General features: G+C 44.7%; 1 long non-coding RNA gene across 2 annotated transcripts in view; it reads right to left on the minus strand.

The window, feature by feature from the left end:
• Positions 1–14,425: 14,425 nt before the first annotated feature.
• The window catches only part of LOC146801797 (uncharacterized), a 148,466-nt gene continuing 146,586 nt past the window's right edge, over positions 14,426–16,305 (minus strand). The window contains exons 4-5 of one of the 2 annotated variants that reach the window (XR_014968074.1): positions 14,908–14,998; positions 14,426–14,817 (exon numbers count right to left, since the gene is read on the minus strand). This is a non-coding gene — a long non-coding RNA (uncharacterized LOC146801797). The remainder of the gene's footprint in view (positions 14,818–14,907; positions 14,999–16,305) is intronic. The other variant, XR_014968073.1, reaches the window with a different exon arrangement.

Here is a 16,305-nt window from a genome sequence, read left to right on the forward strand (position 1 = left end):
ATGTGAAATCGCTAGACTGGAGGAAAGTTCAGGGAGCGGCCTCGATGACGATCTCACCCATCAATTGCAGCTGAGGGCGGCAGAATACAAATCTGTAGCCACAGACGTGGCGCAAGCTTTGGCGCGTGAAAGGGATAGACGCATATACGATCAGGGTGATAAGGCGGGTAAGCTTATAGCTTGGCTCGATAAAAAAGAGAAGGCACAGAGGGTTGTCTCCGAGATTAAGAGTGCATCGGGTATTCTCCTCTCTGAGCCCCACGACAGAGCTAGGGAATTTGCTAGACATTTTGAGAGGGTGTACCGTAGAGACTCTGAGCTCACGGAGAATGACTCAGCCGAGTTTTAGCAGACATTAAACTGCCCACTCTCTCTGACCACGATCGCGATGTACTGGAGGGGGACCTCACTACAGAAGAGCTGGCTAAGGCAATGGGGGACCTTAAGGTAGGCAAAGCAATGTGGCCCAACGGTCTTCCTATCGAACTGTACAAACTCAAGCCAGACAAAATAGTCCCACATTTGAAAGCTATGTTCGATGACAGTAAGAAGCTCGGTAAGCTGCCGAGGGATCAACGAATTGCAACGCTGGTCACCATTCCAAAGCCTGGGAAGCCTAGAGACGAGTGTGCCTTCTATAGACCAATATCCCTTCTAAATGCAGAGCCCAAAATACTGGCGAAACTGTTAGCTAACAGACTCCGACCTATCATCACTAAGTTGGTGCACCCGGACCAATCGGGATTTATACCACATCGGAATACAGCCCTCAACCTGCGGCGCCTGCATGGAGTTCTGGGGCGTTGCCCTGGACTTCCGGAGGACGCAGTGGTGGTCTCGTTAGAAGCCACCATGGCATTTGACACATTAGAATGGGCATACCTCTTTGCAGTGCTTCAGAGGATGGGATTCCGACCCAGCTTCGTAGGGTGGATCCGCCTTCTGTATGCGGACCCGCTGGCACAAGTAGCGGTCAATAATAAAAGGTCGGAGGTGTTTGCCCTGGGAAGGGGGACCAGACAGGGGTGCCCTCTTTCGCCGCTGTTGTTTGCCATCTCCCTTGAGCCGCTCGCGGCGTGGATCCGGAGTGATGTCTCTGTCCGCGGACTTCGCTGGACCGAGGGTTGGGAGGATAGAATTTCGCTATATGCGGACGACATCCTTCTTTACCTCTCTTCCACTGCGCGCTCACTGAGGGTAGTGCTAGACATCTTTGCCAGTTTTGGACGAAACTCTGGTTTCCGTATCAACTGGAACAAATCGACAATCTATGTACTTCACGGGGCGGCCCCCCCCCCTTCCTAGAGACTGCACGATACAGGTGGCGGCTGAGGGATTCCAGTATCTAGGCATCTATATAACCACCGATGCCAGAGTTAGATACGAGAAGAACTTGATCCCTCCCCTGCGGAGGCTACGACGGGATGTTGAGGTCTGGAAAAAGTTGCCCTTGTCCCTGCTCGAGAGGGCTGCACTGTTTAAGATGATGGCCCTGCCTAGATTCTTATATGCTCTTCAGAACTATCCAGAGGTGGTACCACGGGCATTCTTTCAAGAGGTCGAGACCCTGCAGAGAGAATTGTTATGGGATGGCAGGCCACGGATAGCACTCGGTAAGCTTACGCTCGGCTGGTACGATGGAGGTATCGCCCTCCCCGACATCAAAAAGTCCTACTGGGCAGCGCACTTGGCCGCTATCACCCAATGCCAATACGGGAGTGGGGACGACCCGGCGTACGGTATGGACAGGTGGTTACTGCCCGGTGGTGACTTCACAAGAGCACTTTACTCCAAACCAACTAGGTTCACGCTTACCGGGCCCACGAAACACGCTGTGCAGCTGTGGCACATAGTCACCAAAGCGTTAGGATGGGCCAACAGGCTCACTATGGCCACCCCTCTCTGGGATGCTGAACAGCTGGGAACATTGGGGCACACAAAAGGTTTTGACAGGTGGGACCTAATAGGTATCTCGCACATCAGAGACCTCTGGGAGAGGGCGGGAGTGATTCCCTTCTCAACATTACAGCAGACATACGAAATGGCTGACTCGGAGCGCTTCCGATATGCACAGGTTAGGCACTCACTGCAGGCTAATATCCCATCTGGTACGGTGTTGCCTGAGTCGTCCCCACTCGAGGACCGGCTGCTCGACGGGCACCTACCAGACAAATCTATATCGCTCACATACAAGAAGCTTATTAATAACACCCCCGATCCCCTCACCGCACTATGGGAGAAATGGGTGCGAGATGGCCTCGAAATGGACGATGAGGACTGGCAGGTGGCAGTCTCGTCGCCAAAGGAAGTGGCCATATCCGCCAAACTCCGACTAGTCCAACTAAAAATCCTGCACAGGGCATACCTCTCAGAGAAGCAATTAATGATGATGGGCAAAAGCGCAGATGGGCACTGTAGGAGACGGTGTGGGATGGAAGGCGGGTTCATGCATATTCTGTGGGAATGCCCACTAATTCAATGTTACTGGGGGAAAGTCTTAAACTGCATGAGCGGGATCTGGGGTGTTCCACTTAGGCCCGAGGCCAAGAGATACCTATTGAACGTCTGGGAGCCCACAGATCTTGATGTGAAAGGGAGAATATGGGCCACTTTAGGGCAGATGATTGCTAAACGTAACATAGCACAGGCATGGGGGCCACCGTGCCGCCCAAATTGAAGAAGTGGAAAGAGGACATGGACTGGTGTATGTTGAGAGAGAAAACGGTCTATGTGGCGCGGGGGTGCCCCCAAAAATGGATTGCACTATGGACTAAATGGAATGAGTACCGGGGAGGACTGTGCGAGCCCCTGGATGTCCCTACACCCGAAAAACACTGTATGATATAAATACCATTGCATGGACTGGTGGGGATTCCCGTAGCAGCCGGGAAAATATGTGCCAACCCTTAAACCTTGTGTACTAATGTGCCGTATGAAGCAAAGATCTGTAAAGCATGACAGAGTTGTTTAATTTAATAAACAGAGTTATAAAAAAAAAGAAAGTTAAGTAGAGGCAGTTGCCAGAAAAATAAAGAAAAGAAAGTCCCTCAGCAGAAAGCAATTCTGGTATTTTACTGACCTCTACTGATCGTTTTCTATCAAGACAGTTAAATAGAGTCAGTTGAACAAGCAGAAAACAATTCTGGTATTTTACTGACCTCTACTGGTCGTTTTCTATCATGACAGTTAAATAGAGGCAGTAGAACAGAAAAAAAAGTCCCTAAGCTGAAGCAGACAAGTCCTAGGGTTGATCTCCAGAGCCCAAAAAGTACATACACATATAAGTATATACTAAAGTATATACAAGAGGTCTCGAATGCTCGACCTAATAAGTATATACTAAAATATATACACGAGGTCTCGAATGCTCGACCTAAAAAGTAATTACAAGGGTAATTGCACATTTCCTCTTGATTTTCTCAGGCACACTTAGTGGAAAATTTGAATTAATTCATTTTGCTCAGTTATTTTTGCATTCTAGGGTTACTCTAGAGTATTTTGGAACTATTATAGATTTCAAGGAGTACTCCTGGAATTGTGTTAATCAACAAAACATGGAGATGTAATTCAAACAATGTGAACCTAAAAGCATAGTTTTCTCACCATTTTGAAACAATCCTCATCAATCGGACCCAGTATTATTTCAGCGAAGAACATTTCTGCATCAGAAAAAGACTGGCAATGACTGGTTCAAACTCAGATTTGGAGCACATTTCTGATTTTCAATCGTGGTTTCAGGTCTACTGAAATACTACAATTTAGGCATGCAAAATCCCACTGACTAGCACAATTCATATAAGGGAATCTGACACAAAAGTGAATTCACACATTTGCAAGATTTATTTTCCACCTTACCCAAACTTAAAAAAAGTAATTATTATTCCTACTCTTGACAGGAGTAATCAAATCAAATAAAAAATGACTTTATTTGATTGCTTTATAAGACAATCATAATAGTACATATTAACAGAAAAAACATTTGAGAGTTGTAAAGGTTTAAAAATATATACAGAATTAAAAATCATCATACATAAAAAGCTTATTATGGTCCATGATTACAATACAATTGTTTTCCTGTGGCTAAGTACTTTCTTTAAAAACATACATATCCTCCAGGCCCTGTGAATATCGTCCAAGAACTGCAGTGCGAGAAAGGCTGGGCGACATTGTCTCAGACCCAACTCCCTCATAATCGGGACAAGCCAAACTTTCCTCAAATTACTGTAAAAACTGCAGAATAGAAAAACATGCATAGTTGATTGCTCTGAGCAATTATCGCATGGACATGGGCCTAGGGTTCGTGACCAATCGTTCATACATGGGAAACTCACAAGCCTGTGAGAAATGTTACATCTAAAACGAGTTAATAATAATCTATCATAGCCACCAGGTACAAACAATAAATACGACTGAATGTTAAAAGAAGATAAAATCAATTGATTATGTTGAACAGAAGGTTTTGTACTCTCAGTGACCAGTCTTATAGTGTTCAGAAGAATCAGACCCTGTTTTTTTAGTTCCTTTCTTGTAATCAACTGCATTGTACTCTGAGATTTATAGTACTCTGGATGGCCAAGATCAAACATGAAATTTGTAATATACCTCAGCCACGGAATCAGCAGCGCTCCTTCGAGTTTCATGCTGTCAGTTAAAATATCCTGATTTAGCTTAGTCTCCGGTTTGGACCATATTCTATGCCATAAAAGCATTGGCTCCATTTTTATCAGGTCTGAGATGAATGGGAGGCCCAGCTCTGCATGGCAAACATATGCCGATGTACTACTAGGGACGGCTAAAATATATCTCAGGAAAATATTTTCCACTGTCTGGAGTGACTGCGTATCTACAAAGCCCCAAACCGCCGCTCCGTACATGGCTGCGGAAACACACTTCGCTTTATAAATCTGCAATAACTCCCGTGGGGGTCTCCTCCCCAATTTCTTTGCGAAATTGGCGAGTGCGGTTGTTGATCTTGCCAGTATTAGTTTTTTTGCCATGATTGCACGAGACCAACGATCACAGCGATCAAACAATATACCCAGATAAGCAAAGCTAGAGGTATGCTCTATTTTCTGACCTTCCAGGAACATATCCCTGCATTTTTGACTCCCAGGCCCACATCTCATAATGTAAGTCTTAGAGGTATTAACTTTAAGATTCAATTGGCCCATAAACTTGGTAAAACTGTTTAAAACCCTTTGTAGGCCTATTTGAGTATGTGACATTAAAACTGCATCATCTGCATAGAGAAGTGCAGGTAGGGGGCGTGCAGCTATTTGTGGAAAATCACAATTTTCCTTAATTAAGGCTTCACAAAGGCCATTAATATAAAGGTTAAAAAGAAAAGGGGCCAGGGGCCAGAACATGCCCTTGCCTGACCCCCTTTCTAATGGTAAATGAATCCGTTCGATCCCCTCCTATCCCAAAACGTATTCGCACCTTAGCACCGCTATATAGGTGTGAGAAGTTGGCCTGATGTATGATGTCACTAGTTCTAGTGTACACCTTATATCAGTCCAAACAACCCTTATGGTGATTGGTTGTAAAGTCAACCTTATAGACCAGCTATCCTAGTGGTAGCATGGACAAGAGCAGTCTTAGGCTAAACTCTGAATGGCATGTGAAGCCAGCTGTGATACCATATATAATCCCTTGAATACCAAATGAAAGGACACCACAACAGATATATATATAAAATAAAGTGTATTTATTCTAATCAAACCCTCAGCACTCTTTATGAGATTCGAGGTAAGTACAACACAGTCTTATTCAAGCATACATTAAGTCACACAGGTAAGTAATACAGTTAGGCCCTAGGGGCCACACAAACCATATACTAAAGAAGTGGTATAAGGACCACTGTCACGGAAATAGAATAGGCCTAGGCCTAGGGAATCGCTGGGGCTACACTACACTACCAACAGTTAGGAAGTGGGAGACCCACGGGCTGCGTGTGCATAGGTGTGAACTTGCGTCGGGTTTCATCGTGGACTTCTATGGATGCCTGAAGGAAAGTTGCTGACAGGCAGTCAGTGCAGAGTGTCCGGTGGATCCCAAGGCCGGGATCAAGAAGGAAGGGTACCTGCAAGCAGAAGGGACAGAGTCAAGGTCACTAGCCAGTGACCACGTGGAACCAGGAAGGAACCAGGCGATGTCGTGAAGATTGCAGGTGAAGGGTGAAGCTTGTCGCAGCAGCCACGGGTACCAGGAGACGTCAAGGACAACCAGGACCAGGATGCGAGCTGTCCCACGAAGGCTCTTGCTGTTGGCGGCGTCGAAGTCGAACTAGGACTCACCAAGCCTTGGCAAGCCGAACCCACGAAGAACGGAGGACTTGCTTCTGGTGCAGACCAGGAAGGTCTGGGGTGCTTCTCTTTTGCAAAGAAGTGGGAGCCAGTCTGGAGGAGCCAAACCAGCAGTGAAGATTTAAAGGTGTGTCGTCACAGAGGCCGCTAGCCAACGGCCAAGCAACCGGACAGACGCGGCAAGCAGGAAAATGCAGAAGGGCCCCACGCAGGACTCGTGGAGTGTGGGGGGCTGATCTTCGGTGCAGATGGTGCTTGGGGTTGGGGCTTCTCAATCCCCAGTGCACAACTTCGAGGGTACCTCAGAAGCTGCGCTGGAAGATACTCGCCACTTTTCCCAGGTAGCCGGTCCCACGTCTCTCGTCTCCTCCACGGATCTCAGCTCGGCTGTGGATGTGGATCAGGGTCAGAGAAGTCTGGAAGTCAAGGCTGTGGTCGGGCTCTGCAGTCGGTCCCTCGTAGAACTTCAGCAAAGCAAAGGGTAGTCTCTTGATGGTGCCTGTTTGCACAGGGTAGCCACTCCTTGGCCACAAGGGAGATTCTTCAGTCTTCTTCTTTCGTCGAAGGTCCAGAGTTTCTGTTCAAGTTGCAGGTTCAGGATAATCTAATCTCCTGGGGCCCAGCTACCACTCTTATACTAATCTGGGGGGCTGGGTTGCCTGCTAGGTCACGCCTTATGGGTGGGACCTGGGAGGGGGGTGGTTACACCCCCTTCCCTTTGTCCAGTTTCGCACCAGGACTGGGGCTGGTGTGCCCCAGCACCGGTTTGAACTGGACTATGCATGGGACACCTTGTGTGCCCCAGGCAGTGTCTCGTTTCATTCATCCCTCCCTGCCCCAATACACTAAGGCCTGTCTGGGGTGGTGCTCGCACCTCCCAAGGCAGGAAACCTATTGTCCAAGCCTCCCTTGCCGGGATCACTCCCAGCAGCAGGAGGTCAGACTTGTGTCGTGGCAGCAGCATCCATTTTGTGATGCTGGGGCTCTGGTTAACTTTAACCGGGTAAGTAGGTTTCAACATGTCTTCCCCCTCTAGAAGGGAGGGATAATATCCTCATCCCCAGAAATGGGATGGGGGTATTATTCCAAAGTGTTAGACACCTTACACGACATGTTTTGATACAGCCAAACCATAGTTACCGTAACCGTTTAAGATTATAAGGCACTTTAAGAGTATATGGTGGGCTATATCATAGAACAGCTATAAGGACATGGTTCCGAAAGCTGCAGACAGGCTCAGTTCATGCTAGAGCACCATCTCACATGTTACCAAGCACTCTGCCTCCAGGATTGTTAAGGCCTGCCATAGGAGTGGCTGATAGGTACACATGTGTCTATATGTAAGTTAGGTATAGGAATACTACACCTAAGCAAGGAGTGATTACACGACCTTGCCCCAGCTGAGTGATCAGCCAGTTGTGTCATAATGGAAGGCCAGGCCAGGGGTGGCATAATACATGCTGCAGTCCCTGGTAGGCCTAGGGTACACCTATGCCCTGGGCACCTAAGGTACACTGTACAGGGGCCAATAAGGTGATCCTATCCAAATGGGTTATGCACCTAAAGTACATAGTATTAATTTAGAGAGAGAACAGCAGGGCTGTGGGTCTGATTAGCAGGCCCACAGCCACATCTAAGTCGAAAACCAGTAAAGCAAAAGCAAAAAGTGGGGGTGAACATAGAAAGCAGACCCTACTCTCCTACAATAGGCGTCTGAGGAAGAGAACAATTTGAGCATCTACCCCTAGACGCTCAAGTATCGCCCACAAATCCTCATGCCTAACAGAATCGAAAGCAGCGGTTAAGTCGACAAATGCAAGGAAAAGTCTGCCTTTTTTTACTCGCATGTATTTGCCAAGCAGGATATATAGGTTTAGGCTCTGCTCCACTGTTTCTAATCCAGACCGAAAACCATATTGTATGTCAGACAGGATAATATTTTCCTCGGCCCAGTCATTTAAACGTTCTAACAGTATGCGACCAGCCACTTTTTTTAGGGCATCTAATAGAGAAATGGGCCTATAACACTTTGGGTCCTGGCGGTCCCCCTTTTTAAAAATTGGGATAATAGTAGATTCCACCCATGTTTACGGAAAGGGGGCAAAGCAACTAGCTGTTAATACCGGAGTGATAATTGGTCCCCATAGGTCAACGTTGAATTAAAAAAGATCTATGGGGACACCATCCGGGCCCGGCGCCTTCCCCCCAGAACTTGCAGAAAGTGCACGGTTCCCCTCCTCCAGTGTAAACCTAAGGTCAGCATACATGGGTTCAGGGTGGCTAATAGTTTTCCCATGGGCACCCTCAGGGTTACTGGCAGAGGTTTCATCTATGTTGTACACCTTCGAAAAGTAGTCTATCTATTTATTTTCAGCAATGGCAATCTCTACTGATGGACCCTCCCCCGCACTCATGAAGGGTGCTTTTACCGTCTTCCAGAACGCCGAGCTGTCAAGCCTCTGGGATGCTTCGTGGAGCAATTCCCAAGTCTCATCTCTAACTATAGCTTTACGTTCTCCAAGGGCAGTTCTATATTCCCTTCTTGCCATCCTTATGTTGTCTCCGTTTTTAGGAGTCTTATGTAGTTCCCTTTTTAATTTAGAGTAGGCCTGGGAGCACTTTTTATCAAACCAACCACGACGATTATTTTTCCTCTTCAGCGAGACTGAAAGTGAGTCTCTAACTGTCTCAGAAATTAACTCAAAGGAGGAAAGAATGCCAGCTGGGGAAGCGGTCTCATCCAGGCAGGTATTGAGGGCTGGTATACACTTGCCTATCACTTTACTAGTGATGGCTACAGGGTCCACTTTTGACCATCGCAAGCTATAACCATTTATCTTATTAAGCGAAATTTCCGAGAGAATCTGGTCTATTTGGTCATGCCTACTAGGCTTGTTAATTGGTGATAAAACTGAGGCACAACAGAAAATGATCGCTCAAAGAATTGTCATCCACGTAGAACAGGTTCAGTCTATGGGCATGGCTGTTTGATATTAAAATATAATCTATAGTAGAGTGAGATCCCCTCCCATTAAAAGTAGTGGGCATAGGTATGGTTTTGTTAATTAAATCATTTGCAAAACCCAAATTCATACTGAAAATCAGGTTATTATACAAATCATCCAGAGGGGAATGACAAAAATGTGTATTGCACATACCATCCTATAACACAACACCGCAAAATTTGCCTCCTTCACTTGAACATAACACACAGTTAAAATCCCCTACCAAGATCATCATCATATCTCTATCATTTTTTGCATGTATGGACTGCAAATTATTATGTAATTGCGTTAAAACATCTTTCACCAAAAGGAGCGGTATAATATTATAAAGGTTAACAAGCAATATACAATGAGTACCATCAACATGGAGTAAAATTACTTGATAATAGTGTTCCTCAGCATAAAGCACTATTCCCAGACCCCCTCTCGCTCTGCCCATAAGCCCTGCAACGGCTGGGGTATGAAATGTCTTAAAGCCATTAATATGGATTGGCTCCTTTGCCCAGGTTTCTTGCAGGCAAATAATAGTGTAAGTACTTATAAATTCACTAAACAACGGATTTGATTGTTTAGATAACAAGCCAACGATGTTCCATGACACTATTTCCCAACATACTTTCTCTACCGGGATCTGATGAACTGGGATGTTTGATTGGTTCACTACTCCACTGTCCCCACTTATTAGAGACGACTCTGGTGTGTTAATAGTTCTAGGTTCACAAAAGGTCTTATTAGGTAAGTTCTTAGGGACCATATCCTGTGTCTCAGTTATGGGATTATTGCCGTTGTACATGTTAATACAACCGCAATTATTTCCCCTAATGGTACTTAGTGGGTGAGCAAGTCAATCCTGTTCGTCTAGCGTACCAAGAACACCATAGCGGTTATTAACTGGGATGGAGTAGCTACACCAATCTTTACTTGGGTATAGTTCCCCCACGGGGCTATTCCTCTGGAATCTTCCAGAGAGGCTACATGGTTGATAAAGGAACCCCAAGGGCAATATACTAATGTTATGGGCGGAAATAAACTGAGTACCTGCTATGTTGAGAATAGACTGTACTAATATAGGCGATCTAAAAGTTAGAACCACGCAGTCTCCTTCCATCATCTTTGGTGATTTACCAACCCAGGATATACGCCGCACCCTTTTAAATTCTGTAAAAGGAATATCAGTCTTCCTAGTCCTGTTAGATAATAGATGTAATGATCTATTCCGTAAGGTAGACCAATGTTCCACACCGTTTTGAAGGATGGGTGGAACGTTGGCTAATACAATTGTGTATGGAGTGGCTTCTGGAGGAAGGTCTAAAGTCAAATTTGGATTGGTTTGAATGCCATGATTATAACTGGGAGCATTTTTAGATACAAATGCTCCCGCCCCCTTTCTATAGGTGGATCCTCCACTAATTATTAAAGGAGCCATAGTGGAGGATATAGGACCCTGCCCACCTCCGGTATTTAATCCACCAGAAGGCAACTGATTAGATAACGGCGGTACAGTGGGCTGAGGTCTATGTGTAGTAGATTGACTCTGCACCTGAACTCTACTTGAGTCAATATTTAGTATGGTGTTTGAGCTTGACTGCTGGTTACTGGGTGGCCCTGCCGCATAATTTTTCACAAAGAGATTATCTCCTTAAAGTCCCTTAACAGTCCTTACCTCCCCTCCTTTAGCTATCTTATTGATATCAGTAATGATATCTATAACAGGCCCCTCCAATTTCGTGAGCTTATCTTCAATGAATACCAGTTTCTGAGCCAAAGGGTCCAACAGGACTGATATCATCGTCTCCATTCTCTTCCAAAAGTCATCGTCCATAGTCGGCGATGATATGCTGTTAGATACCCTTGGTTGTTGTTGGCTGATGGGGCCCTGATTAACATCCCTTCCATTATTTTTAGCCTTTCGCCTAGTTATCCTTGGGCTATCTGCCTTATGAGGTGTTCTCTGTGCACCCCTACCCTTCCTCTTCTTGATAGGTGGTTCCTGGCTAGAATTATGAGTGATATCAGTTACCTGCCCTAGAGCCATAAAAGAAGGACTGTTACCTGCAGGTGCAGAGCAGCAGTCTCAATCCGTTGCGGCGCAGTCTCCCACTTCCCGTGACCGACTCCGAGTTAAATGCGGTGGTGCAGGGGCCGGGCAAAAAGTACAACCTTCCGGTAGCCCAGGCAGGGGCTCTCCATAAAGTGCAGGGTGCAGAGCAGCAGTCTCAATCCGTTGCGGCGCGGTCTCTTGACAGGAGTAACATTACATGTGTTTGCAGGGTGGGAAAATACCACAAGTTCGCCTATTCAAACATATTCAAATTTTGTTTTCATAATAAATCTTTCCTTTTATTGATATTCAGAGGTAATTCATGTCCAAATTGTCATACAGACTTCTCCTATTGTTTACAAACCATTCTTTGGTTTATTCTAATGCATATTGTGCAATCTATGGGCTTCATCGGGGGAACTACGGTATCTGTGAACAATTCAAGAGACCCTCATAACTACAAGAAAAGCATATCTGTCATGCATACTTATTTAATCTCTGGAATGAAAAGGAATTCGGCTAGCAAGGTCTCTAATATTTAAAGGAACGTACAGAGGGGCTTATTTACAAGCCCCTTGCGTCTCTTGTACGTCACTTTTTCCCATATTAAAAATGATGTACCGGCGGCGCAAGGGGCTGTTAAATAAGCCCCAGAGTGACGACCAATCACCCATGTTGCGCCACATTAATGTTAATAAAGCATCTTGATAGAAAACCTCAAGAGTCAAGATCACCTTGTATACAGAAAAAGATTTTGTGTTACCACCAAGTGCCCATGTTCAACAGTCTCATCTTTGTCTATAATCTGTGGATGTCATGCAAAGTATCCCAAAGTATTTCAACATGCACAATTTTAAACCATGTTTGTCATCAGTGAACATGCCCGGTGCCCAACAGTAGTAATACATATAACAAGACATCATAATGAAGCTGAAAGACTTATGAAAAACAGAGTGTTTTGTTCAAGTTCACTGACTGTTAAGGCACAGGAAATACAAAAAACAACTTGCACCCAATCAAACTCTATTGCCCCACCAAAAACAGATCCAAACAAAGGTGAATCCATCAGATAGAATGCTAAAACTATACGGTAAATGCGGAACTGTATCCAGATCTCTCGTTGACTCCATTTTAACCACATAATAATGCTTTTTGAAATATTCGGCACACAGATCACTTGACCCCAATCTTGTGAACTGATCGCCTGTTTCCAGGGAAACACACCGAGTGTAAAAGTGTTCAGCTACCTACTATTTAACAAAATAAATATTCCAAATCACCACTAGGCCATAGTGACACGAAAATCTGCGTATGTTGAACATTATAATAAGAAATGTACACAATTGTGATATTTCTGGCTGCCACTATAACATAACATACATTGCATCCAAAAGGCATGTTCTGTTATGTTATTTATATTTCTAAAGCGCAGTTACCCGAAAGTGTCCTGGCGCTGGCTACTGCCCTCTGAGTGTAGATTATTATGGAGATACTACATGTTAAAAAGACATGTTTTTAGTCCCTTCCTAATTGCCATGAGGTCACTGGCAGTTCTAAGATGGAAGGGAAGGTCATTCCGGGTCTTTGCTGCACAGGTGATATAACTTCTCCCTCCCCACGTGGCTTTTTTAATGGGGGGTACTGTCACCATTTTAGCTCCTAGGGAGCAAAGAGTTCTTTTAGGGGTATACCATTGAAACCGCTGATTCAGATATTCTGGTCCTATTCCTTGGAGGGCCTTGAAAATGGTGCATAAGGATTTAAAACGCACCCATATTCTGACTGGTAGCCAATGAAGTCTTCTGATTTCCTTAGAAACCGAAAGTAATTTTGGTGTGCCGGTAAGCAGTCTTGCTGCCGCGTTTTGCAGAAGTTGGAGTTTATTTAGATATTGTTCTTGAATGTTCAAGTAGAGGGCATTACAATAGTCCAACGTTGATAAAATAAGAGATGTAATAACTGTACGTTGACTGTCCTCCGGCAGGAACGGCATTATTTTCTTGATCATTCTAAGAGAATGAAAGGTGGCTGAAGTAACAGCATTTATCTGATCACTCAAGTTTAGTTTGTCATCAACTATGACTCCCAGGTTCTTAGCTTTCCTAGTGGGTTTAGGGAGAGTGCCTAATTCTTCTGGCCACCAATCAGGAGTCCAAAAGTTGGCATTGTTTCCAAAGATGATGATCTTCGTCTTGCCTGAGTTAAGCTTCAGGCAATTCTTTGTCATCCACATCTTGACTGATTTCATACAGTCATGAAACCTCTTACTCTTTCATTGTTCCTGTCCTGGCAGCAGGGACACAACAATTTGTGTGTCATCCACTTAGGAAGTAAGATAAAAACCGAAAGAACTAATCAAGGCGGCCAAGGAAGACACATAGACATTAAAAAGACTGGGGCTAAGGGATGACCCCTGCGGCACTCCACATGGTAGGGAAAAAGGTTTGCAGCAAAAAAAATTCCAAGCACATAATTTGTGTTCTGTCAGTTAGGAAGGATTTTAGTAGCTTTCAAGCTTCGCCCTAAATCCTGCATGCCGACAAACGATTAATCAAAAGGTCGTGATGGACCGTATCGAAGGCCGCAGCGAGATCCAGCATAATCAGTGCTGCATTGCCTCTCTGATCCAGGGCTTCCCTGATTTCTTCTGTAGATTTTATGAGTGCCGACTCTGTGCTGTGTCCTTCTCTGAATCCATACTGAGTAGGGTCCAGAGTATGATTTTCATGGAGAAAGGCACCAAGCTGTGGGTTCAATGCTTTCTCTACCAATTTTGCCGGCAGTGGAAGGCGAGACATTGGCCGGAAATTGTTGGGATCCATAGGATCTGAATTGTGTTTTTTCAGCAATGGAAGTATTGATGCTAGCTTCCATGTTTTGGGGAAATTCCCTGATTCAAACATTGTATAAGAGTGGGGGGTTGGGCTCATTCAAAGCACCTAGGCTGAGCCTCTTTTAGGAAAATATCAACAGTAATGATGTCTAGGTGCTGAAATCAATTAATTCAATTTTTTGTAAGAACCACATTTTCAATATGATGGCCCTCGTGATTTATTTCACACTCAATTCTCCGTTCGAAAAACAATTACAAACATTTATCACGCCTTTTTTGAAGGGCAACTTCTTTTTGTCTTTTTTCCATATAAACATTTTTCATCAGTGATTAAACATACTCAAACAATAACATTTGAAAATAAAAAACAACACAATTGTGAAAAAGACCAGTCCTTGAATATAAGAACAAGACAACTGGCGGATTACAGATTTTTCAATCAATCAATCAATCACACTATGCATCCTGCCGGTGTGTGTTAGTGGGGGTTTGGTATTGCAGGAACATGTTATACCATATTTCCAAATTTCAGATTTTTTATTAAATGGTTATCTTCCCCAACCAGCTGGTTCAACACGTTTCGAACCCTTCTTAATTTCTTGGGTTCTCCTCAGGACCGGGACTGGGTTGATGCTGTAAAAATGTGACATAAAACATGATTTTAGAATTTTAATCTAATCCCTATTTACTCCCCTACAAAGTCATAAATACTGGGGGCTGTACCTTACTCGCAGATGTTGATAAATGGAGTCTGCAGTGATTAATTTCAATATGTTTCAAATTTCAACTATTCAGTCTGAGTGTGAGCCAATATCTGAAAGAAAATCAGTTAGGAAGGCGTTTAGTAGTTCCAGGTTTTGCCCTGAATCCCGCATGCCGACAAATGATCCATCAGAAGGTCGTGATGGACCGAATCGAAGGCCGCAGAGAGATCCAACAGAATCTGTGCTGCATTGCCTCTCTGATCCAGGGCTTTACTAGAGAACTAAAGAACTTAAACTCAACATTTCCGTGTGTTCCTTGAAAACACATGAAAGCTTGTATCATGAAACATTTGGTAAACACTCACAGACAATGGTTTGTTGTGCAAGAAAATAATCAATTTGCCATTTTTTTGTTTGTTTCATTTATTTATTGTTTCAGTCATGATTGTCCAGCCCCTGAAGAAGGCAGTGCATCCCGAAATGCATTGGGCTATGGGCTACCGAATTTTTGTCATCAACAGTATTGTAGAACAGACAGATTACTTGTGTACTGTTTTATGAAAAAAGACTACACATTAACATCACTAAATCGTTATATGTCAATTTAGGAGTGGTGTATGTATTAGGTTATCACAGAACATTATATTTTTGGGGCTAGAGAACTATATACAACAGAACATGTTAAGCAACTTTGTCTTAATCATTTCATGAGAATGTTTTATATTGATTGATAGATTCATACAGCAGTGCTTGTGGGTTCAAGAACAACTGACAAAGCCAAGCTGTGACACAGGGCCAAGTGGGCCCAGTGTTTGCAGACGATCCTCACTGACAGCTTTGGAAGGCAGCAAAATAATACACTAAAAGCATCTCACAGAATGCACTCTTTAAATACCTGCAGTTTGATTGCCTGCATCAGGCGTACTTCTTCCCAAGGCGCATAGGGCAGATGTTCCCAGGGACAACAGCGGGGTGCCAGAGTTGTGCTGCATCTGAGGCGCCCTTTTACCATATGGTATGGGAGTGCCGCGGGATTCAACGAGTTGAGATGGAGGCGTTGACCCGAATGTCAGACCTCATAGGTAGGGCGCTGGCTCCCACACCTGGAAGTGGTTCGTTGGGGTGGATGGCGCAGAACAAAAACAATAAGTTAGATTGTCACATTGGTAGACCTGGCACTCTATCAGCATCGCACTGCGATGGCTTGGAAAGCTTCGGGCCACCTCAGTGGCAATCTGGCTAGATGGCATCCAAAAAAGGCTATGGCAGAGCAGAAAGCCCTGCACACGGCAAGTCAGCAGAGTGGGGTGGCCAAAGGCATAACAATATATGACTCTCATGTCATCAAAATGGAGGTCAGACTTGACGATAGACCACCCTGAACGAAATGGGGCAGAGGACCATAGCGCACTGTGGA

The sequence above is a fragment of the Triturus cristatus genome, chromosome 8 (genome assembly GCF_964204655.1).
Source record: "Triturus cristatus chromosome 8, aTriCri1.1, whole genome shotgun sequence".
NCBI classification, from domain to species: domain Eukaryota; kingdom Metazoa; phylum Chordata; class Amphibia; order Caudata; family Salamandridae; genus Triturus; species Triturus cristatus.